We start from the raw sequence: 26,661 nt of genomic DNA, 5'->3' as shown, positions 1-26,661 counted from the left end.
AGTGGGTTGTCATGCCCTCCTCCAGAGGATCTTCCCAACCCAGGGATCGAACCCACATCTCTTATGTCTCCTGCATCGGCAGATGGATTCTTTACCACTAGCGCCACCTGGGGACTCTTAGTTATATCTAATTGTGGGCAAACACTATCCAATTAGTTTTACTTATTTCTCCCTATTTGTAGGCTTTCTCCAAACCAGCATAGCCCATGAGGAGGTCTGTAGCCCATCACCTCGTGCTCTGAGTGGTGTGGCAGCCCTTGTGAGGACACATGCCTGATTCTGTAGAGCCCCACAGCACAGACCAGCGCAGGCCCAGGAAGGAGCACCCAGCATGCTACCTGCAGACTTACTCATCCCTTTGCATGACCAGGACCTTGTTACTGCGCCAAGTTTGTGGGCATGACTAGCTCTCCCCTCAGTACGAGAGTCCCTCCCAGCAAAGAATTCAGTCTCATGCAGCAAGGCTTACAGGCCAGCCTCACTGATTGGCAAGTGTAACCAAATACATTGGAACTCCAGTGGTTGATATAGTTTCACTCTAAGTTAGGATTCCCTTTTCCCCTTCCACACACATTTTCTTTAAAAAAAAACAAAAACAAAAAACAAAGGTTCTAAACAGAATTTTCCAGGATTTGGTGTTTTCTTCTCAATGCCCAGGACGTTCATCTCTATGCCCTCTGATCCCCTCCTTGGTTCACTCTCCCCACAGGTCCTTGAATAACAGGTTTGGCTTCTCTTTACCCTTTGAGGTCCACAGAGAGTCTCTGGGTCATGAAGCCCTAGGTGGTCCGCTTCAGGAAGTCAGTCTGATAATAATAACTTTGGGGGAAGCCCAGGGAAGAGGAGAAGTGGTGGTAAATGAATGTAGATACAGATCTTCAGCTGGAGCTGGTGAATTGGCACAGTGAGAGTGTAGGGGAAAGGAGGAGAAGGGTTGAGGGGAGGGTCCAGACTAGCGGAGCTGCTGGCAAATAAATGCCCCAGTGAAACAACTTTCTTTTAGAATGTATGTCTAACGGTCAGGTGTTTCACCCCATGGAATTTACAAGATGCATTGGGCTGGGGAAAACCCAAGGACAGCTCTTCCTGAGCAAATTTCATTGTGACTCTAGCCTGTGCAGCATCGGACCTGCAGAGCACACGCACAGATATGTACATACACACAATTATATACATAGAAGGCAAGCCTTACTGGTGACTGAAAGAATATCTCATTGATCCAAACATTTTCATTCCCTTTGCTGATAGTACCTAAGGAGATTTGAGCTAGAAACAATTTACTGTACCATTAGAGAGAGTTAAGTTTAAAATGCAGACTTTTCCAAGAGTGACCAGCATGATTAATTCTTATACATTGTAAAGTAGAAATAATTGAAATCGGGTTCTTTCCGATTTAGTCATTGGATGGGATTAGAAAGTAGAAGACCCAAGATATTTAAAGTCTTGAAGGGAAGAGAAGGATTCAGGATTTCAAAGATAAACTTCCTTCAACTTAAAAATTTGTCAGGAGGGAACAGAGGTGATATCAATGGAGAGATCTATTTCAATGGAGAAATAGAAGAGAGGCCAGATTACAGCGAGTAAATAGTTGTGAAATGAAAGCAATTAGCATAGATTCACTGAAGGAGTGTGGATGTGAACGGAAAGAGAGAAATGACTGCAGTGAAGACTGGGGACAAGTGAAGGTTTTTTCCAAGATCAGTAGGAAAGGAAAAAGTAACGAATGTGTAGTTTTGGCTATATCCCCATTATCTGTTTCATAGTTTTAAACTCCCTCTCATTCTTCAAAGGGGATTCAGCTCTATAAATAATTCTCAAACTGTTTTATATAAATGTGAATTTTCTATATTATAATGCAGCGCCCTAAAATACTAGGAAAAAGTGTTATACACCACTTGGCTATAAAGAAAGAAATGTTAAACAGGTGCTTCAGTTTTAACAGTTGTCCTTAATGCTTGTATTAAAATCCCATGTTGTCTCAGATCTAGCCCTTGCCAAGTAACTACCGGCAAAGGCAATGGCAACGGCAAAGATAATATATAATAGCCCACAGTAATATCCCACAGGCGACAATGTATCATGCGTCTCTGCAAAACAATCTCAGGCAGATTCCTTTCCCAAGGAAATCACAAATTTTCAAGGGATAATCTTTTCCCTTGAAACTGAAAAGGCATTTGTATTCGAGGATATTTTATAGAGCGGTCTTTCTGTCCTCATTTCCCTCCTTCTTTATGTATTGTAACAAACTCTGCTGAGAAACACTGAGCTACAAAAAAGCACTTCAACACTTAGCATGTAAATGAGGACTCTAACTGGGAATAAACTGAACTCATTCTCTGTTCTGTGGTCTCTAAGTGAAAGCTGCTAAGGTACAGCTCAAGCCACTGTTCCCAGAAAGCCTGGGATTGCAGGAACCTCTTCCAGGATTGTTATGAAGGCAGCAAAGTTTGTTTTGTTTTATGATCTTTAACGTTGGTCCCTGTAGTATAGACTTTAGAAAATATTCATGTTCTCAGTTTTATTGATGGATGAGTCAATCGGTTTGTGTCAGGATCAAGGAGGAAAGTTTGTATGGTAACTGTAAGAATTATCTTAAAACACAATTAGGTGACCAGTTCAAGATGGGAAAATTGGCAAGCGTTGGCACTTTGTTACCATTTTCATTACTTAATGGAACTAAATCCAAATGGATGGTAAACGTTTTCTTTCCTCAATCTGACCCAACTATCAATTTCTGTTGCCTTTGCTAACCAGCCACAGCTCAAATAGAAATAAACTCAAATATCTGTTTGAATAAATTTTCTCTTTTCACTAATTTGTATTCTTGATTTTCCCTCAAGGGCATATCTGTATGATGTTCCCCAAGATTCACTCTAATTACTGGCTCAAGATCTCTTAGGCACAGAATCCTTTTCCTATCCTTCTTTTTCCTATTTTGAACCATGACAGTATTTACCATGGAAGGTTTAGACAAAGAGAAATATATGCAGTTGCCAATAATATAGAAAGTATAGATGAAGCAGGATGAGCCAGCAGTTGATAACTGTTGAAGCTGAACTATGGCAGTTCATTCTATATGCTACTCTATCTTTCTAAGAAAATGTTTATAATATAGAATTAAACAATAGAATAAACAGCCTGAACAGAACCAACTATCTGTGCAATCTAGTCTCTACCAGATGCCTTAGATTAACATTAAGAAATGCCAGACAGGATAAAATGGTTCAACTACTACTATTTATTAGCTTGGATATTAGTATGAAATGAAATCTTCAAAATCTGATATGGAGGGCCTGAGTAAAGCAAAAGGACTGTGATTTATGGTAGCAAAAAAGAATTATAGTTTTGAATGAAGGGGAATTTCTCCTTCTGAAGGATGGTTTAAGCTTGACCTAGTAAACGTAAGAATTTCATTTAGGGAATTGCATAGGAAGATTGAACTATTGTCTCACTTACAGGGTCTTTTTGAGATTGCTGGCACATAGCCTCACAGTGTGCTGGTATCAGAGGATGCTGAAGTTGGGAAAATATCCTATTAAGAAAAGTGAATTTGAACTGGTCAGATAATAGTGGATTTAAATGATCCCCTTATGGTTTGATTTCTCTTGGTCTGGAGAAAGCTCTGATCTTAGAAGCATACAGTGAAATGATATGATCAATAACAAGAGCCAACAATAAAGATTGAGAAAAACAAACCGTAAAAGTTTGGCTCATAATGAGACTAGAGAGTCTGTCCAAAGTGGATGGTAGTTTCTTTCGAGAGGCCCTCAGAGTGTAGGTATATTTCAAATGGGAGGCAGTGGGGAATGTTGTTTATGTGAACCAAGCTCAGAGTTCCCCCAACTATTAACCCAGCCTGATCTTTTTATCTAGGAAGAAAAAGCCTCTGCTTTCTGAAAAATGAGTTTATCCTAAGAAAAATTGTATTGCCCTCTCTCTCTAAACTCTATGAAATCTCCTCTGCCTTTCTGATGGAAATAGGGAAGAGTTTTTTGGGTGTGTTTGGTTTAAGATAATCACATATATTTATTCTATATGTCTCCTTGTTGTGCAATTAAATTAGGAATATTGGGTAATTTGTTTTTACTATTGGCTTGTTACTTTGATAATCAAAAGGCAAAAAAGTTCTAAAGACTCCCAAGTGTTTATTTAAAAACTGTTAAATGAAAAATGATGAAAAGGAGGATACCCATAATCATTCTTGGGCTCCTGGAAATTCTAACAGATGCTACAAATATATGTCTTTATTCTTAGGAGAAAATAGTCAGAACTAGCTTCCTTATGTTGCAAGTAAACTTTTAACGTCAGAGGCAGTACAGATAGCACAAAAGTTTTTGCGCTGATCTCCATACAAACACAAACCTGCTATCTTGAAAAGAACAGGTAATTTGAGTTTTGGGACAAAAGCCAGTACTTCATATATCTAATCCAAATAAAGAGGTAGAAGATAGTTTTCAATGGGATGAAAGGAATGAAATAAAAGTGCATTCTATGGATAATTAATGTAAGAGACAATTTAAGTAAGCTAACAGAAGAAATATTTTTAAAAATAAAAATATTAGCCAGGTATAAGCTTTTGTTTCTCAGTGCCAGACTTCTGCAGGTTTGTCAGACTAAACTTAATATCATTAAAAATTCCCAAAAGAATTGGAGTGCCAGACAGAGAAAGAAGTCTGGCCATAGTATGAAGGAGCACCGTCCAGTATTCTGGCTGCTGAGCTACAAATCAGGGGCAGAGGAAACAAAGCAGTCCTGTCTGACACAGGATGGTTTGGTGGTTCAGTGTAGCAAGTGACGTTGAGTCAAATTCTTGTCTCACTACTAACAAGCTATGTGTCTTTGGCGAAGTTACAGAGTGAATGCTCACTAACTATTGGTTCACATCATTATTATTCCTGAGTATAGATTGTGTCCCAAGACAAATCTGGGACAAAGCCAAAGCTAATCATAAGCTTCCTTTTCTCAGGAGCCTATAGCTATATAGCAGTAATAACTTCAGTAAGCCAGGTAACTTCCTGTTTTTAAACTACAAAATATGAAAATGGAGGCAGAGGTAGCTAATTCAATCTAGGAAGACTTCCTGGAGGAGGGACTACCTGAGATAAGTCTTTAAGGATGAGTAGATGGCAAGGTTCTGGTGGAATCTTTGGAATCTTTTAGCCAAAAACCCATTTCATCCAAATGTGAACAAATGAAATCCTTTAGAAATGTCCTGATTTATAAAAGTAATAATCAGCCAGCAGATTAAGAGAAATTGATTGTATGAGTTGGATTTTAAAATAAAAGAGTAAATGGAGTCCAGGAAAAAGGGATTTTATTAATAGTCCCTGAGATAATAGCATCACCCAATATAGAGTAGCATTAAACCAACTGTCCCAGCTGGGAAATAAGGGGAAAAAGTAAACTCTTTCCATGGAATAGAGAGGGTTTGGTTTGAAACCTCTTTTCTTCTGACCCTTTTAAAAAATACCCTGATTTGCTTATTGTTGTTTAGTCACTAAGTCATGTCTGACTCTTTGTGACCCCATGGACTGTAGTCTACCAGGCTCCTCTGTCCATGGGATTTCCGAGGCAAGAATACCAGAGTGGGTTGCCATTTCCTTCTCCAGAGGATCTTCCCAACCCAGAGATCGAACCCTCGTCTCCTGCATTGGCAGGTGAATTCTTTACCACTGAGCCACCAGGAAAGCCCAATTTTCTTTCTATAATATCATAAAAATAAGATCTTTCTTTGTATCACATTATCATCCACACACACAAAAATGAAGATGTATCATGGAGCATTGTCATCATCACTTCTACAAACTGGTTTTGTAAGAAAAGCTGTAATGAAGTGTCTCCTCCAGACCTCACAGCCTTTGTAAATAATAATAGTTATAATATTAATGTTATTATATGTGGCAAGAGACAGAGAGACTCTGAAAGAAACAATGCATGGCTCCACTGTTGAGAAATCAATGACAAAATGGAAATTAAATTTCAGTAATCATGTCGCAAGCCCTTGGAAGGACTTCCTACTGTACAGCTGCCAACCTAATCCACCTCCACAAATCTCAAGCCATTTTTTTTTTCAATGGGCTATAAACCTTTTTTTATTGAGCAGGGAAGCTATTAGGTATGTGAATCTTTCATATTGGCATATTATTTTCCAGATTCCAAAGCAGTTTCACACACCTTACTTTTTATGTCCCCAACTTTGAAAATCCCCAGCCTCTGTGGGGATGAGAATCCTCTTAGCTTGAAGAGATGGAATGGATTCTCACCCAGTCGCACCTGTTTTTTCAGTATCTATCAGTGGGAAGAACGCAACAAAAACTTAATATGCAACAAATTACCATGAATTCTATCATTTTTAAATGAGTTTGTTTTATTATTCATAATTTATATGAAAAATAGCTTCACATACATGCAAAAAATAATAAACTATAGATGATGTTCGGTGAGAATATGGCCTCAAGCCCCACCCCCAACACACACACATAATCTCATATCAGGGGTTTTGCATGTCATTATCAGATGAAATTTCAAGAGCCATAGAAAGGTTACCCAAAAAAATGCACCTGCAGAGAACCAAGGAATTATATATTTCAAAGATGCCTTAAAACCCTAAGTTTTCAGATAAATTCTTTCTCTACTGCAGAAAAGAGACTGACCCTGTTTAACTCCATTAAAGGAGGAGAGGTAGTTAAAAACCTCTCTTAAAGCCTGAGGGCAGAGCCAGGGCTAACATCTGCATCCCAGTGCATCTTTCTGATTTGGTGATTGAGTGGATCAGAAAGAAAGAGAAGTGGATAGTACCGAGCAAGACCTAGTATCATTATGAGACATCATTTGGAATAAAATGACGGTAAAAGTTAAGAAAAAACATATTCTAGGTCTGTTTACTCCAGATAAATACAAGTATTGGAAGTGAAAACTCAAATTGGCTTATCTCTGGCCACCATTATAACCATCACCATCTGCTTGGCTGTGTCATGCGCTCATACTTTCCCCTTCTCTCTCTTTCTTAAGTCATTAGGATTAAGACAAATTCAAAGAAAATATTTTTCTCAAGTTACTAAATTATTCTCAGAGAAGTCCCAACAAGAAGGAACTGTGGAGAATGCTTTTTTCCTCCTAATTGTCTTGCACTGAGATATCTAGTAAAACTGCAGATTGTAGGTGAATGTCATCTTTATTCTCTTCTTTTCAAGCTCAGGAATTTCTGTTGATAGACTCCTTTAGACAGCAATTTCAGGAAAGCCTACAATTGAACAGCCAAGCAGAAATTGTGGTTCTCTATTTGTTAAATGCTTTTGGGATCCTTACATAAAAGGTTGGTAATGAAGTATTAAGAGAAACTCTGAAAGGCTGCGGTTGGTCAAATTTCTCTGCATGGCACAAAGGGAAGGATGACCTTATGTAAAACCCTGATAGTTCCATTATAAGAATAATCAAGATTTAATGTGAAGCTTAAAAATCACTTTCAAATGCTACCCAAATCAGACTCTTGGCAAACTATAAATGTTGCATTCAAATTGGAGCTTATAGGGGAAAGGCAATTAAAACCTAATTGCATTATACAGGAGATTTGTACGTTTTCTCCTCAAAGTCAGGCGAGGCAAGAAGGGGTTCTTAAACCCTGTTTTTAAATTAGAACTTTCTTTCACATCTCTTTTTTCCTTGTCTCTTTTTGAATCCAGACACTTGAATTTGGACAGACAAGCAACCCAGCCACCTTTCAGTGTGGCTGTGTCAGTATCGGAATGAAATGAACATGACCCCCTCCAGCAGGGAAGGAACACACAGTAAAGGTATTTTTATAGAACAATTCCTCACACTGCCCTGGTGACTGGGGAAAGGAATCTCGTGTTTCTCTTTTGCTGATACTGAATCAGCTGAAGAATACCATGAACGTCAGTAGAAATGCTCTGAAATAGTCTCCTCTCCCTTTTGTCTTTTTGTTCCCATGAAGGAGAGAGAAGACAGATTTTTTTCAACATGATATATTTAATTAAAATGCCAATTAAAAACTGACCAGTTATTGTTGTGTTAGCTTGCAAATTGTTGTACTCATTTGACACACTTCTGATCAACTCTTTAATAAAGATGGCTTTACTCATTTAAAATTAGAATACACTCTCAACTAGCATAGGAAGCTGGTTTTAGCAATGAAATTCCTATTTTTGTTTTCTCAGTAGTTCGTGCAGCAATTGGATTTATATCTTGGTTACATAGATGGGCAAAGCTAAAATTGATGAAGAGAGAAACTGATTTTATAATTTAATTAGGGAGAAATTCCAAACACCTCACGACATGTATCTCCCAGGTCTTTCTTCTGTATGTTATTCCATACTTGCTTGTTAACATTTCCTTATATAGATATTTTTATGGTTTCCAAGAGCTAAATGAAAAGGATGATAATATCATCTATGATTTGTGTAATGGTTTGTGGATTACAAAGCATTTTCAGACACATTTTCTCATTTTCTGAGCAATTTAGAAATATGTGTAAATGGAATAAATTAAATACATTTATAGAGAAGTTCAGGTTTCTGAAACAGTTTATTTCAAACATGTTTGTTAACCTAGTACCAACTCAGTAACTTGGGTAAATTTTTCAGTGTCTAGGAAGTGTCGATATGAGCAGTTACTTAGAATATTCTGAAAAAAATATTTAAGTCAGAAAGTGCAAAAATAAGATTCCATTGAATTTTGTCTCCCGCCTCCACCTCAAAGATCAGATTCAGTTTACAGTAGATCTTGCTCTGAACCACCTTCTTCTTCACCACAATGCTGACATCAGAATTTGGTAAAAAGGACTACTGTCCATTTCCCCCAAAACGACTTGAATATATGTGATCCAGCAATTTATAAAAGTAAGAACCCCCCATCTTATAATCCATTCCTATATTTCCAAGAATCTTAAAGATTTACTAAAACCAGCCATGAATTTAGAAAGAGTCCTACTCCGTGGAACAATTTTTTTTCCCTAGGAGAGATCCCAAGGCTTCCTACAGTTCTGGAAATGCAAATAAGCTCTCTCCAATAGATTACACACAATTACCTATTCCCAGTTCCAGGTAGGAGTCCAGGTTACTTACCAGGTATGGCTGAGTTGGAAGACACAGGTGAAAAGAAAGATGCACACAGAAGGCTTCACAAGCATCCTAATCCTTTGGAGTAACAAGGATAGAAAATTCTAAACTTTGGGAGACAGAGAGGTAAGACGGAAAAGTATTCTCCTCAGTGGTACTGGGGTGGAATTCCCCTCAAACCCCAACTTCCTTGGTGTGTAAGTGATCTCAAACAGATTTAAGGGGAGGTGAAATGGAGCTGCCAAACTTCCAAAGAAGAGATTATCTCCTTAATTAAAGTTTTTTTTCCTCCCTAAGTCCTTCAGCCAATCAGAACTCAAGTGCCAGAGAAAGATTGATTCGATCAAAAGAACACTCCAGGATCCTCTCCCAGACAAATGCAGAAGAAGGGGACGAGGAAAAGGGGACAAAGAGAGGAACACAGAGAAAGAGGACAAAGAAAAGGGGGGGGAGGAGAAAAGGGACATAGCAAATCCCCTCCACATAATCACTGCATGGAGTCTTTCTCCTCCCTCTGCCTCCTCCCACCCCACCCCAGCCTCCCCCACCCAGGCATACTCAACGCAGACACAGACACACGGAGAGGGGAGCCTGGTCCCCAAAGGGATTTAGAAGGAACTGTGTTTTCCCGATTGTACTTTGTAGGGCTTTGTGACTTCATTTGCATTCAGTGTAGCTTTCTTCAGAGAAAAATATACCATGTACTGGGTGAACCTCAGCACTCTGATTTGAGAATGCAGCGATATGACTCAACTCTCTGTATTCTTCAAGTTAGAATGAAGCTTAGGCAACTTTAGGAGCCTGATGGTTTCCTCCTTTCAACTTTTCCATTAAACACTTACTTGTTGAACACATTACTTTCTCAACCCAACACTAGACATTGTGGACACATTTAAAACTAAAATAGGATTTCTACCCTAAAGACACCTACAACCTAGTAAGGTGATAATACAAGAATGTCATTTAATAAGATATTAAATTGCTACACACTGAGTATAAATCATGTAGGCTTATTTGGGAAGGTTTCCTGAAGAAGGTAGAATTCGAGCTTCAAAGAAAGGATGAAATTTCAAAAGGCAACCAAGTCCCTAAGGTGAAGCCAAGAGGGCACCCAAGCTTCTTGTTCTCACATCTCAGAGCTGCTTTCCCAGGAAGGGTCACCTGAGTCACAGCACAGGAACCCAAAGGGCCCCCAACACACTTCCATGTGGTCACATCTGCCTCAGCGTCTGCATCACCTTTCCTCAGGGCTCCCCAGAAACAATGGTCTGTCTTTGTTTCCTCCCCTTCATCTTTATTTCTCTTGCTTCAGAACCCTCTCTGGCCAGATCTACACTGGCAAAGGGAATTGAAAATAAAGAGTTATTAGGTCCATTCATTATTGGATTATTCAGGCCAGAGGATAGGACTCTTGACTTGAATATTTTGACCATGAACTTTGTTGTCCATTTTGAATCTTCCAGATCTTTATTTGAGATCCCTTAAGATAAGGGATCTCAGTGAGATAAGCTCAGTCAGTTTTGACCCCCACACAAACAGCTTTAGGTCCTTCATGCTCTCTTTTTTCTCCTAGGCTTTACTGAAGTATAATTAACAAATGAAAATTATATGTACTTAAGGTGTCCAATATGATAGTTTGATATATGTCTGTATTGTGAAATGATTACCATAATCAAGTTAATTCATACATCCATCACCTCACATGGTAACAGTGTGTGTGTGTGTGTGTGTGTGGTGAGAACACTGAATATCTACTCCCTTAGCAAATTTCAAGTGTACAATACAGTATTATTAACTATAGTTACTATGCTCTACATTAGATCTCTAGAACTTGTTCATCCTGTAACGGAAAGTTTGTACCCTTTGTAGGTTTTTCTCTCTTTCATCTTTCAGAAAGGGAGCCACAGAGTCTGTTTAAGACCCAGAGTTAAGTCCTAGGAAAACAAGGCATGATGACTCATGAATTTCAATCCTAACTTCTTCCCTGACAACAGGGACAGAGTTCTCTACAGTTACTTGACTAAGAAATTCCCAGGAGAGGGAAAAACTTGTAGGAAGTAGAGCAGACTTGGGTGACTTTTCTCTGAAGAGGGAGACCTGGTTTAAAACAAGTTTTTTGATGTGCTCTCCTACTCCCTCAGAATTTTTCCCACAAAGGAAAGATTTCATACCCATATTGTTTTGAACAAGGCTAATGCCTTCTCATTGTGAAAACTTAAGCCTAACAGAAACATATGAAGTAGAGAGCACACGTCCCCTTGCTGAACTGCATTCTCCCTACTCCAGGATAACAACTAAATTTTGGATGGTGTTTTGGGTTTTTAAATAAATAAATATATTGTGTATATGAATATAAACATGTATATTAACTTTTTTTCACAAAAATGAGATTATATAGATTATATTTTGCAAGTTGTTTTCCTCATTTAATATTTTGCAGCTCCCTATGCTAGGGCCTAAAGACCTCTCGCTTATTTTAAGGCCATGATAATGTAAATTGTCAGCAGTCTTACTCTGCTGAATCTTTGGGTTGTTTTCAGTCTAGCAAAGAAACTGGAAACTTTTTGATTTATTTCAATTTGGAGTTAAGGAGCCCAGCAGGCTACAGTCCATAGAGTCACAAAGAGTCGGACATGACTGAAGCGACTTAGCACACCCGCACACAATGCTGTTTTAATCACTTTGATACTGGAAAAAGGAGTTATCTCAATGTCTGAGGTACAATGGATCATACATAAAGTTATGAGTTTCACAGTACTTTTGTGTGTGTGCTCAACTTTTTAATCTTCTTTTCTTAATTGATATATAATTGCCATGCAACATATAAGCTGCTGATTTGAAACACTGCAAGATTTTTAAGGTTTTAGTGCTTTATCATGTCACATAATTATAATTTCTTTTTTATTGTGAGAACAAATCTTAGTCTTTTAGCAACTTTGAGGTTTATATTACCTTCTTAATCTCCTCTCATCTTCTCCAAATTCTAGGTCTGGAGTTTCTACTTGATGTCCTCAAATCAGGGGTCTGAGTTAAAAATGAACTACATTTGCATTATTCCTCTAAAAATAAACTATATTGCATTATTCCATAACTTTTAAATATTATAGATATTTGAAAATAAGATGTTCTTAGGTCTCCTGGAATTTTATAGCAGCACCTGACATATTGAAGCATGTTATAACTAAGTTTCTTAATTTCCTTCAATTCTAGTTTATTGTCTGAAGATAATTGCTTGATAATATTCTTTTAAACCTAAAACTGTGGAAATTAAGGCATATGCAAAAAAAGCAACATAATGAGTACTGTAAATGATATGAACTGTACAAATTATTGCTATTAATGTCCTGATGCTCTGATGTATTGTTTAATTCCTCTTTAAAACTTTGACATTAGCACACTTGCTTTGTGTAAGACCATGCATTATGAGGAGAGAGGAAGCTTTCGCCACATTGATGGTCTTCTGGGAGAAACAGACGTAGAGACTTAGACTCAGAAGTGCCAAGGGAAAGATTGGTATAAAGTGCTGTGGCAGCCTAGAGGCCATCTACATACAGGAACAGGAGAGAGAGGTAGGAAGACTTCCTAGAGTGGATAAAGGCTTGTGTAGGTCTTAAAAAAATGAACGAGTTCATCAGCAGTGACTGACAGTAAGGGGGTTCCATGTATAAGAAATAACAGAAGGTTTTGCAGATCTGTGAAGCAACAAGGTACGTTTGGAGAACTATAATTAGTCTGTTTGGCTAAAGTATGTGTGACATAAAGACAGAAGGAAAGCCAGAGACATTTGGTAGGATACAGGTAGGGAAGAGCCTTGTGCTAAGAGTTTGAATTTTATCATGAAGGCAACAAGAAGCCATCAAAGGGGGTTAAGCAGATATGTGACATGAAATGCCACATTATTTGGCATTATTTGGGGGCAGTGATGAAAGATGGCTTGGCTGAAACTAGAGGCAGAGACAATTTAGGGCCAGTTGAAGAAATCCAAGAGAGAGGAGACAGACTGAACTATCACAATGATTAAAAGAGGATGGAGTTAGATCGCCATTAATATAACAGAGGCTTCCATGAGTGCATATTTGCTTGGCACCTCATACTCATTAAGTATTCAAGATTCATTTGTTAATATTTACTCTATTGTTCTCCATAGTATTTTTAAAAATCAATTATTAAAGTTGATCTGAAGACAATTCATATGTGAGTAAAATCATCTTCTTAGATATAACCTGCCATCCAAAAAAAAAAAAACCAAAACCCTCTCTATAAACAAAATTAGAAATAGAAATATTTTCAACATAGATCTTAAAAAGTAAATTTTTTATATATTAATATATAAAGAGCTATTATGTAGCCATTAGGATGAAAAAAGAAGCTCTATTTAAAAATGGCTGATTTATGTAATTAGATGCCTCAAAAACATAGAAGTAAAAATATCCCTAAAGCAAATAAAAATATTCAGTTTTCTTGATTATAAGAGAAAAGATAGATAAAAACAATGAGACATCAGATTCATTTATCACATTGTCAAAGGTTAATAAAAATAAGACCCGGTACTGACAAAGGAACTGTGTTTTATCAAGTGGTCATTTTGTAATACTGCTGATAGGAGTATGAATTAACCCAACGAAAAACAATTTTGATAACATGAATTTAAAACTTTAATCATAATAATACATTTGACCCAGTAATTCTACCTTTATGAATTTATCATAAGGAAGTAATCAGGTAATGTCTATCAGGACATACCTATAAGGATATCTATTGAGTTATCATAAATAATAGTAAATAAAAGTTTTAGTAGAAAACTTTTGCAATGTCTACCTAGCTCATGGTGACTGCTTTTATGGACTGTCTTACTTCCAATGGCTGATCTCCAGCAGTGATTTTGTACCATGTAGCAGTCTTTCCCCAACACCCTCAGTGATCATAACTAAGTTGATACTCACCCCAGCTGAGCCAGTCACATTTCCTTCCCTGGAAATTTGGAAGACAGAGAGGAAACAGTACCTCTGTCAAGTTGAACTTCTCAGTGACTCCTGAATAGTCCTTCCCCCACCCCACCCCCCGCCTCCCAAAAGGAGAATGATGCTGAGAACAGAAAGGAAAAGCATGGGATAGCAAAATGCTTTCTAAAGTAGATGACTTAGGGAACCTAGAAATGCTGTAATAGCTTGTAGGTGGCTTCACTGGTGGCTCAGCAATAAAGAATCCACCTGCAATGCAACAGACTCAGGAGACACAAGTTCGATCCCTGAGTCAGGAAGATCCCCTGGAGAAGGAAATGGCAACCCACTCCAGTATTCTTGCTTGCAAAATCCCATGGACCGAGGAGCCTAGTGGCCTACATGGGGTTACAAAGAGTCAGACACAACCTAGGAACTAAATAACAACAACAGCTTGTAGGCACACCACCCCAGTCTCTGCTTGTGTCCTCTATGCTGCTCTCCCTGTGTGTCTGCCTCTCTGTCTCTTCTCCTCTTCTTATAAGGATACCAGCTGTTAGATTAAGAGCCCACCCTACCCCAGATGACCCTATCTTAACTAACTACATTGGCAATGATCTTATTTCCAAATTAGGTCACATTCTGAGGTACTCAGGGTTATGACTTCAAAATATCCTTAAGGTATCACAATTGAGCCTATCACACATGACTCCAACAAACCTCCAACTCTTATTCAGATGTGTAATCTCATATTTAACTCTTTGGGTCCTTTCACTTGGGTGATCAAATCCCATGTATCAGATGTGGGAAAGTTCTGTGACTCTAGGGCCTGCATTTTTCATATTGAGCCTTTGAGCCTTTTTTCTCATCGCACCTTATGGTTTATTTTGAAAACTCTTCATTTATTTGCCAATGGGATAGATACTTGACTGATGGAGGGAGAGTAAAATTGATGGCTTAACTCTTGTGTAAATTGACTTTTAATTAATAAGTACCACATCTCACTTATTCCCTCTGTTGTACCTGGTGCTTCCCAGCTAAGAGCTTCTCTGGGATTCTGACAAACTGGTTAGTGCCCTTAGCTGTATCCCTATCTCGGTACTCTAGGCAGTAACTTCCTCTTACTGGTTTCATTAATTACCCTTTCTTTATCCATTCTCTAACTTCCAAATATTGGTTGAAATCTTTCCTTTGCGTATAGACTCCCTCAGTATTTGTACCATTTAATTTATGTGTACTTCTCTGTCATAATTTTTTTAACCCAAACTTTAAACTTTTTATTTTGTACCAGCGTATAGCTGATTAACAATGTTGTAGTTTCTGGTGAACAGCAAAGGGACTCAGCCATACATATTCATGTATCCATTCTCCTCCAAACCCCGCTCCCATTCAGTTGGCCACATAACATTGAGCAGAGTTCCACGTGCTATACAATAGGTCTTGTTGGTTATCTATTTCAAATGTAGCATTGTGTACATGACCTTCCCAAAGTCCCTAACTATCTCTTCTCCCTGGCAACCATAAGTTCTCTGTCACCATTTTAATGGAGTGTGATGCCAATAGGGAATGGCGAAAACTGTGTTCACAGCCATCTAAAACTTGTGTATATACATACTTAGTTTTCTGGTAGATACTACCAAGTTGCTTTTTCTTTTCAATATTTTTATTTCTCACTTATTTTTCTTATTTTATTGCTTTGACTAAACTTGAATATAATGCTGATAGTAGTTGTTTTTATCTTATTCTATTTAGGTGGCTGCTGCTGTGGCTGCTAAGTTGCTTCAGTCGTGTCCGACTCTGTGAGACCCCATAGACAGAAGCCCACCGGGCTCCCCCGTCCCTGGGATTCTCCAGGCAAGAACACTGGAGTGGGTTGCCATTTCCTTCTCCAATGCATGAAAGTGAAAAGTGAAAGGGAAGTCGCTCAGTCCTGTCCGACTCTTAGTGACCGCATGGACTGCAGCCTACTAGGCTCCTCCAACCATGGAATTTTCCTGGCAAGAGTACTGGAGTGGGGTGCCATTGCCTTCTCCATCTATTTAGGTGGAAATACTGCTAAATATTTCATCATTAAATATGATTTTTGTTGTAGATTAGTATCCTTCATGAGACTGAGAAATTTTCTTAATATTTCTGCTGAGTTTAAAAAAAATCTGTTATGGGCTTTGATCTTATTAAATTATCTTGGTGGTATCTATTGAGATGATAGGTTTTCCTCCTTTACTATGTTAATGTAGTGAATTATATCAACATAATTCCTAATTCAAAATCATTCATGGATTTCTGGGATGAATGTTTCTGGTTCATGATGTATTATTACTTTACTGCATTGCTGGATTAATTTGTTAACATGTCATTTCAGATATTTCATCTATGAGTGTAAGTAAATTTAGCTCTACCTGCCTCCCTTTTTAAAATGTTAAATGTCATCCTAGTTTGGTATTGGTAGCAGGATTATGCTAGATTTTTGGAATAAACTGAAGGACTTTCATCCTTTTCTAAGTCCTGATACAAATAACATAAAAATTATCATTTCTTTAAGATTTGTTAGGACTCATAAAATTATGTGAACCAGATGCTGTTGTCTTGAGTAGAACATATTCATATCTTTTGTAAATATCCATCTTTTCAGGTTTTCTACATATTCTTGAGTCATTTAAAAGTTTAAAATATTATAAAATATACCATTCGGAGCTGAAACATAACAAACATCTGTATTCATCTTGCTTCTATCAAATCCAAACATTTTGTTTTACTTGCTTCATGGTGGTTTAGTTGCTAAGTCGTGTCTGACTCTTGCAACCCTATGGACTGTCAGATTCCTCTGTCCATGGGATTTCCCAGGCAAGAATACTGGAGTGGGTTGCCGTTTCCTTCTCCAGGGAATCTTCCTGACCCAGGGATTGAACTCGGGTTTCCTGCATTGCAGGCGGATACTTTACCAACTGAGCTATGAGGGAAGTCGTAATTTTTTTGCTTAATTTTTTAAAAAGAAATAAAGGATAGCAGATATACTCGAAGTCTCTAACATACTACATCCCAATTCTCTTCCCTTCATTCTTTCCCTAGGCATATCATTATTCTGCATTTGGTGCTTATAATTCCCAAGCAAGTTTTATACTTTGTATAAATACATATGTATTCTTTATTGTATTTAAGAATACATATGTATTCTTAAATAATGTGTAGTATTGCTTTGGATGTTTTCAATATTTCTACAAATGCAATCATATGCCACATAGTTTTATGTCTTCCTTGGTTTTTTTCTTCTTCTTTAGTTATTTATTCATTTAGATTCATGTAACCTAATTTCTTCATTTAAACTACCACATAACATACCTTTCATGAATATACTAAATTTATTTATCCATTCTTTCTTGGTGAATATTTAAGAATTTTTTACACAGATATTCATGTGTCCTGGAACTCCTATATCAAAGTTTCTTTAAAATATATAAATATAAATATAATTGTTGGTCCCAAAAATATGCTTTCTTGGCTTTGCCAGATTCTGCCAAATTTTTTTCTATGGTATTCATGACAATTTATAGTCTCATAAGCAATATGAAAATTCTTGTTTCTTCACATCTTCATCCACATTTGGTATTTTCACAATTTTTTCTTTTCCATTTCTATTGAATGAAAGATTCTTTAGATTCTATAGTGGTTATTTTCACATTTTACATTTTTTCAATCTAATGAGTGTGAAATGGTATCTCTTTTGTAAAAATGGTACCTCATTTTAATTTGCACTTTATTGATTACCAATGACAGTTATTCAGATTGTTATTCCATGAGTTGCTTCTTCCTATCATTTGTTTTCTATTTCATTTTGACTTTTAACTTTACTAATTTCATCTGCTTCAATTGAATTTATTTTTTAGAGCTTCTTGCATTATATGCTTTATTCATTTTCTATCATTAATTTCTAGTATATGCATTTAAATTTTTTCTGTGAGAACTGCTTAGCCACATCCCATATTTTTAAATTTCTGTTTGATTTCAGCTCTAATCTGATTTAATTAAGCATTTTATATTTTCTAAATGGATGCATTTTAAAAAATTATTGTTAATCTTTAACTGTATTATATTGTGATCAGAAAGTATAGCTAGTATAGTCATGACTTTTTTGAAGTTCCTCGAGATTTTCTTTCAAGTTACATGACTGTTTCATTTGTGTTTGAAAAGTAGGTGTATATCTTATATGTACTATTATATTTATCTTTTAAAAGTTGTCTTTAGATATTAATTAATATGAAAATAAAATTTACAAGAATACATTAAAAATTTAAAGACAAGATACAATGAACACCTATGCAGCTTAATACAAGTAATAGACTAATTCTATTATGTTTGAAATGAACTTTATATCTCATCCCAAGCTTATCTCCTTTATTCCCCCTTCAGAGATAGATAATATTTTGAGTTTTTTTTCCTTTAACATGCTTTTGCTGTTCACATGTTTTATTCCTAAACAATGTTTGATTTGTGCTTTTGTTTTGTTTTTTCTAGGGTTTGTTTATTTCCCTGCATCAGTTCTTAGTTGCGGCATGCAGGCTCTGTCCTTGTGGCACAGGGGCTTTGTTGCTCCATGGCATGTGGGGATCTAGCTCCCCAGCCAGGGATCAAACCTGCATCCCCTGCATTACAAGGTGGATTCTTAACTGTACCACCAAGGAAGTCCCCTGGTTTTGTGTTTTTGAACTTATATTAATGAAATCATACTGTATGTATTCTTCTGCAATTTGCTTTCTTAACATTACATTCCTGAGATTATCCATGCCATTAATATACAGCTGTAGTGCATTCATTTTCACCACAATAGACTATTTAATTGTATAAATAGTTTACAATTTATCCATGTTACTGTTGATAGCATTTGGCTGTGTCATATCTTTTACTAATTTGTAACAGAGGTGCTAGGAATGTTCTTATAGATGTCTTTTGTACACATTCACAGTAGTTTCTTTAGAATATATACACCTAAAGTGAAATTCCATGATCATAGGGCTAGTTCATCTTCCACTTTAGAAGATGATGTTAAATTATTTTCCAAAGCAATTATACTAATTTATGTTCCAACTAGTGTTTTATACTCTGTTGGGTACTTTATGATGTGTAATTTCAAATCTTTCACCTGTTTTTTTTCTATTGGCTTTATTTGTCTTTCCTCTTTTAATGAAGTATATAAATTCTTTGTATATACTGGATATTGAATATTTTAATCAGTTTATTTCTCTCAAATTGTCTTTCTTATGCATGTATGTACATAAAATCTATGTTTAAGTAAGTATATAAAATATAAGGTTAAAAATCCTGATTAATAAGAAAACTGTCCTATAGTTAATTAACATATTTTTCCTATTTTAAAAGTAGTGGTGCATCGTATAATCATTGGCATCTGACATTCTATGAAACTTAGTGTTTCTCTTGTTATTATTATCATTATTATTAACAACTTGTACCTTTTTTGTCTTGTTTAAGAAGTTATTTCCTATCCATAGGTTATAAAGATAATTTCTGATATTGTGTTATAAAAATATTATAGTTTGCCCTTTATATTTAGATTCTGAATTCACTAAGAATTGATTTTTGTTTATGGTGTAAGGTAGGGGTCCAATTTAATTACTTTTCATATGGATAACCAAGTATCTATCAAAAAAAGCTATCCTTTTTCCTCTGCCCTTTTTTACCAGCTCTATCGTAAGTCCAGTTTTCATTTATTCACGACTCTGTTTCTGTGCCATTTTATTTCAGTGGCTACATTTCTATCTCTATATTAGTAAGATATAGTTTAATTATTTGGAATTTATAATCATTCTTTATATTTGGTATGGCAAGTCCTCCTATCTAGTTCTTTAGAATCACTTTGTGAATTCTCTCCTCCTCCCAAAACTCTCTTAGGCTTTTGATTGGAATTTATCAGATCTGCAGATTAATTTGGGGGGAATTGGCACCCTTGCATCACTGAGTCTTCCAGTCCATGATGGTGATACATCCCTCCATTATTAGGTGATCGGAAATGTTACTCAGTGAAGCCTTATGATATTCTCCTCCAAGGTCTCAGATATATTTTGTCAGGTTTATTCCTAGGTACTTCATAATTTTTATGCTATTGTAAGTTAAATCATCTCTTAAATTGAATTTTCTAACATTGTTGCTAATGTGTAAAAATTCAAGTGATTGGGACTTCCCTGGTGGTCCAGTGGCTGGGGCACCGCACTTCCAATGCAGGGGGCCCAAGTTCGATCCCTAGTCAGGGACTGGATCCTGCATGTGGCAGCTAAAAAAAACATCCTGCAGTCCTGCATGCTGGAGCAAGGATCAAAGATCCTGAGTGCTGCAACTAGGCACTGACACAGTCAAATAAATAAAACAAATGTTTTTTTTAATTTAAAATTTTAAAAATGAATTTCATAAATTGACTGTATCTAGAAACATAATATTATTCACCTTAATTCTTTTATGTTGTGGTATATTTGTTTGTTGTTTCCTTTTTGACACATTATGTAATCTGAAAATAGTGACTGTTTCTTCCTTCTGTTTCTTTTTCGTGTTTTTCTGTATCAGTCAAGACCTCTAGTTCCATATTGAATAGAAGTGATGAGAGTGGCAACATTTGTCTTGTTTGTGAAATTGCAATACTTTGAATGCTTCACCACAAAACATTTGTCATATCTTTGTGATAACCAGTCCTCAGGATGGCTTCAAATGATTTTTGCCTAATGATATTCACAACCCAGTGCTGAATAGGGTTGACCTGTGTAACAAGATATCGTGGAAACAACAGTGTGTTATTTCCATGCACAACTTCTGAGGCTAGATTATAAAAGATATTGCTGCTTCCACTTTGCTCTGCTTTGGAAACCAGATGCTGTGTTGGGCGCCTACTCAAGCAGCCTATGGCAGGGTCAGTGTGGCAGAGGCCTCTTGCCAGCCGCCAGCATCAATTTGCTAGTTCTATGAATGAGCCTCTTTGGAAATGGGCCCTCTGGGCCTAGTCAAGTCTTCAGGAGTCTGCAGTACTGGCCAACATTCTTGACTGAAACCTTGTGTGAAAGCTTAACTTCAGTTGTCCTGAATTTCTAACCCACAGAAATCATGGGAAAGCATGAATGTTTATTATTGAGTGAAGCTATTAACATTTGGGGTAATTTATTTTATAAAATGAATAACAAATACAGGGAGATTTTGTAGAAGTTTTATCAGATTAAGGAAGTTCCCACTGATTTTTACTTTCATAAGATATTTTTTTACAATTACAAATTGATGTTGAATATTATATGAATTTTATCCATCTAGTGAGTGAACATATTATCATTCCTTAATGTGCAAGCATGATTAGTTATGCTTCCCTGGTGGCTCAGACAGTAAAGACTCTGCCTTCAATGGGGGAGACCTAGGTTTGATCCCTGGGTTGGGAAGATCCCCTGGAGGAGGAAGTGGCAATCCACTCCAGTATTCTTGCCTGGAGAATCCCGTGGAGAGAGGAGCCTTGTGGGCTACAGTCCACAGAGTTGCAAAGATGCAGACTGAGTGACACAACACTACTACTACGATTAGTTACACTGGTTGATTTTCTAGTGTTAAAACAGGCTTGTATTTCGAGGATAAACCCAAGTTGGTTATAACATATTATCCTTTTTTACATTATTGGATTTAGTTTTTTAATACTTTATTAGGATTTTTGCATCTATATTATTGAATGAGTCTTACCTACAATCTTCCTCTGCCTGCCAGGCTCTTCTGTCAATGGGAGTCTCCAGGGAAGTCTCATGGGAGTCTCCAGGCAAGTCTCATGGGAGACTCCATGGGAGTCTCCACTGGAGTGGGTAGCCATTCCCTTCTCCAGGGGACCTTCCTGACCCAGGGATCAAACTTGGGTCTCCCGGATTGCAGGCAGATTCTTTACCCACTGAGCCACCAGGGAAGCCCCTTTTCTCATAAAGTTTTGGTGCCAGGATTTTGCTTTTCATCAGTTGGGGAATAATATATTTTTTTCCATACTCTGGATTGGCTTATATAAAGTGAAATTGTTTGGCCCTTCAATGTGTATTTTAACGCACTGGTAAAACAATCTGGACCTGATTTCTATCTGGGAAGATTTTCAACTATTGTTTCAATGACTTAATGATTATAGAATTAGTCAAGGTTTTTGTTTATTCCTAAGTCTGTTGGAGAAAGCTATATTTTTTTCTGGAAGTTGGTTCATTTCATGCAAGTTTTCATTTATGTTTTTTTTTCTCATAATATACTCTTATTACCTACTTAATCTCTGTCATTTTTATACTTATTACTATTTGGACCCCCCCCCTGCCCTTATTTGATCAATCTTGCCAGAGATTTTAAAATTTTAAGATTTTTTTTCTAAAAATGAAGCTTTGATTTTGTTCATTCTTTCTGTTATATGATTTTCTTTCTTTTTAAATTGGAGTGTAGTTGATTTACAATTTTGTGTTAGTTTCAAGTGTATAGGAAGGTGATTCAGATATATATATTTCAGATTATTTTCCATGATAGGTTATTACAAGACATTGAATATAGTCCACTGTGTTATACAGTAAATCCTTGTTCCTTTTGTACTTTATGTATAGTAGTTTGTATCTTTTAATCCCGTACTCCTAATTTATCTCTCCTCCCCATCCCTTTCCATTCTGGTAACCTTAAATTTGTTTTCTCTGTCTGTGAGTTTGTTTCTGTTTTGTAAATAAATTCATTTGTATCATTTTTTTTTTAAGACTCCACATGTAAGTTATACCAACATTTGTCTTTCTCTATTTGACTTACTTCATTTAGTAAGATATTCTCTAGGTCCATCCATGTTGCTGCAAATGGCATTATTTTGTTCTTTTTATTGCTGAGTAATATTCCATTATGTATATATACCACATCTTCTTTATTCATTCATCTGCCGATGGACGTTTAGGTTGCTTCCGTGTCTTGGCTAATATAAATAGTGCTGCTATGATCATAGGGGTGCATGTTATCATTTTAAATTAAAATTTTCATCTTTTTTAGATATATATCCAGGAGTGGGCTAACTGGATTATGTAGTAACTCTATTTTTAGTTTTTAAGGAATCTTGATACTGTTTTTCATAGTGGCTACACAAGTTACATTCCCACCAACAGTTCAGGAGGGTTCCCTTTTCTGCATACCCTCTTCAGCATTTGTAATTTGTAGGCTTTTTGATGATGGCCATTGTGACCCAATGTGAGCTGATACCTCGTTGTAGTTTTAATTTGCATTTCCCCATTAATTAATGATGCTGAACATTTTTTCATGTTCCTCTTGGCATGCTCAAAAATGTTTTGCTTATGTTCTTTTCTATTTTGCATGATTTTGTTAATAAGTGCTAAGAATTTAGAACACTACCCTGCACGTGGAAAGTACTATGTAAAGTCTTACTTTCTGAGGTTATCTTAATTATTTCCTCCATTTTAGTTACTTTTTTTTTTTTACTTTTTTTTTTTTTAAATTTATAATTTCCCTTGACTTCTTAAGCTATATGCCATTTTGTTCTCATTCTTGGATGACTTGCTCTGGGACAAGCTAACTGCTGTGTTGGGGGAACACTTACCAGCCCTAGTATGGTCATCCTCTTTTCAAAAGCATTTAATATTATAAACTTCCTTTTAAGTATTGCTTTAGCTGTATCACATATATGGTATATGTCACTTAGTTTAAAGTATTTTTGAATTCTAGAGAGTATATACCTTGTAATGTTGGGTATCTTCTAGATCTATTAGATTAAATTGTGAATGATGTTCTTCAGAATTGCTAAACTTTCTTGAATTGATCTTCATTATCTCAAGTAATGCTTTTTGCTTTAACACTGAATTGTCCAATATTAATATATTTTATTGTTATTGCTAGTGCTTTTCCTGATGTATTTTTTCCATTTTTTACTTGAAAAGTTGTTATGGTTTATGTCTTTCTTGTAAAACCTCATATAGATAAACTTACTTTTATTCAATCTGATTAAATGGAACCATTTAACCCATTTACATTTATTGTGATTACAGACATATTTGTATTTCTATGTGATTTCTCTTTGTCCCACCTTCCCGCATGTGTCTTTTTATATCTTTTCTTGCCTCTTTTAAAATGATTGAATGTTTTTTCATTCTTTATTTCCCAGTAGTAACTTAGAAATTATACATATTCTCTATTTTTTTAGTGTTTACCCTTGGAATTTTATTATCCATATTCAACTTTTCAAAGTCCAAAGGTAATCAATGTCTTTACCACACCTGACAATAAACACTGTAGAAAACTTTGCCTCCAAAGATCTCCAATTTACATGCTATTGTTTTCATGCATTTAAATTCTATCTTGTTTTATTTAAACCCCACAAGACGTCATTATTTCATCTAGTTATTGCTTTTTTAGAGTCACCCACATATTTACCACTTTCTTTGCTAATTATTTTGGCAGAAACAGATCATTTTCCTTTCACCTGAATTATAACTCTTTAGAATTCCTGCAGTGTTGTAGCAAACTCCCAATATTTGTTTGAAATATTTTTATTTCATTCTTGTTTTTGAAAGATATTAAGTCATTCAGTCATGTCCGACCCTTTGAGACCCCATGGACTATAAAGTCCATGGAATTCTCCAGGCCAGAATACTGGAGTGGGTAGCATTTCCCTTCTCCAGGGGATCTTCCCAACCCAGGGATCAAACCCAGGTCTCCCACATTGCAGGCGGATTCTTTACTAACTGAGCTATCAGGGAAGCCCTTTTTGAAAGACAGTTTTACTAAATATACATTTCTAGTTTATGCTTATTTTATTTGAGCATAATGAATACATTACTGTTTTCTGGCTTCTACTGTTCCTACTGAAATGTCAGATGTAAATCTAATAATCTTTCCTTTGAAAGTAGTGACTTTCTGTCTCATTTTAAGATAGTTTTTTTGTCTTGGGTGTCCTGCAGCTACACTACACTGTTTCTAAAGATGGGTTTCTTTTTTAAAAAATTTATTTTATTGATGTATAGTTGATTTACAATGTTGTGTTAATTTCTGCTGTATATCAAAGTAATTCAGTTTTACACACATACACACACATTCTTCTTTATATTCTTTTCCATTATGGTTTATCAGTTTAAAAAGGATACTGAATACATTTCCCTGTGCTATACAGTAGGACCTTGTTGTTTATCCATTCTCTATATAATAGCTTGCATCTGATAATCCCAAACTTCCAATCCATCATTCACATCCTCCCTCTCTCTTGGAAACCACAAGTCTGTCTTCTATGTCTGTGAGTCTGTTTCTGTTTCATAGATAAGTTCATTTGTGTCATATTTTAGATTTCACATATAAGTGATATCACATGGTATCTGTCTTTCTCTGTCTGACTTACTTCACTTAGTATGACAATCTCTAGGTCCATCTACGTTGCTGCAAATGGCATTATTTCATTCTTTTTTACAGCTGATTAGTATTCCATTACATATATGTACCACATCTTTCTTTATGCATCTGTTGATTGACATTTAGGTCGCTTCCATGTCTTGGCTATCGTAAATAAAATTATGCCACATTCTTGAATATCAGCTAGTTTAAAGATTCCTTTTAAACAGCTAGTTTAAAAGTTCTGTTTACCTTTTCCCCCATCTCAACTTTGGAGAGATTTACCCCTAAAACTCACTTTTAGTCTTGATAACTTCTCACTGAAGTGTTCTTTCACTGTTATCCATTCAACCTTCCTCTGGGTTGTTGGAACCTCAGACCTTGTGCCTATAATCTGCTTTGTGTGGAGTTTAGGCTAAAATACGGTTGGATCGGTCAAATTGAGGATCTTTTTCTAGGATCTGTGTCCTTCAGCTATTTCAGTTCTCATTTGAACTTACAGATTCTTGTAAAATCCAAGCATTTTCATAAAGTGAAGTGAAAGTGAAAGTCGCTCAGTCGTGTCCGACACTTTGCGACTCCATAGACCATACAGTCCATGGAATTGTCCAGGCCAGAGTACTGGAGTGGGTAGCCTTTCCCTTCTCCGGGAGATCTTCCCAACCCAGGGATCAAACCCAGGTCTTTTGCATTGCAGGCGGATTCTTTACCAGCTGAGCCACAAGAGAAGCCCAATAAAGTCTCTTATAAAAACACATATGGAACCTGTAGAAAAAGAGATTAAGAAAGAGGTGGGATGACAATGACAACTGCTGTTTTTTAAGGTAGGTACTTATAAGCTGAGGTTTTCTTACACAGGCATTATTTTAAGCAGTAATATTTGTGTCCAATATTGGGCTCACCAATGTTTAAGAGGGAGAATTTGACAACAACAGAAGAAGACAACAATGTTACAAAATGTGAAGAGTAAAAACAGTGTTAAGAGGGCCTAATAACAAATTTATGACTGACTGTAAGAGGGCAATTTAATGATTCCATTGAGAACCAAATAGGAAGAGACAGAAATTACTTTAGAAAGGATTTAGGTTGGATATTAGAAAGAACTTTCTGACAACTAAAAGTTATTGGATGCTGGAATTCATTTTCAGAAAAATGGTGGTATCATCTCTGGAGATGTTTAAGGAGAGAACAATCTGTTTCCCTTCCGTCTGCTTGGAAGTAGTTCATTCATTCATTCAACACATATTTAATGAGTGCCTCTGTTGTTCTAGATGCTGTTCTATGCA

The 26,661-nt window shown here is 36.3% G+C and overlaps 1 protein-coding gene across 2 annotated transcripts in view; it reads right to left on the bottom strand.

Annotated features, from left to right (window-relative positions):
* The window catches only part of WNT8B (Wnt family member 8B), an 88,104-nt gene that overhangs the window by 18,655 nt on the left and 42,788 nt on the right, over positions 1 to 26,661 (bottom strand). Inside the window, exon 3 of one of the 2 annotated variants that reach the window (XR_006345294.1) lies at positions 26,014 to 26,140. The exons of the other annotated variant lie outside the window; for it this stretch is intronic. The gene's annotated coding sequence lies outside the window, so the exon portion shown is untranslated. Of the gene's footprint in view, positions 1 to 26,013; positions 26,141 to 26,661 lie in introns of those variants that run through there. 2 annotated transcript variants of the gene reach the window in all.

Source organism: Cervus elaphus, chromosome 15, assembly GCF_910594005.1.
Source record: "Cervus elaphus chromosome 15, mCerEla1.1, whole genome shotgun sequence".
In the NCBI taxonomy this organism is placed as follows: Eukaryota; Metazoa; Chordata; class Mammalia; order Artiodactyla; family Cervidae; genus Cervus; species Cervus elaphus.
The sequence above is the reverse complement of the archived record's forward strand: the minus strand, read 5'-3'. Positions and strand labels throughout refer to the sequence as shown.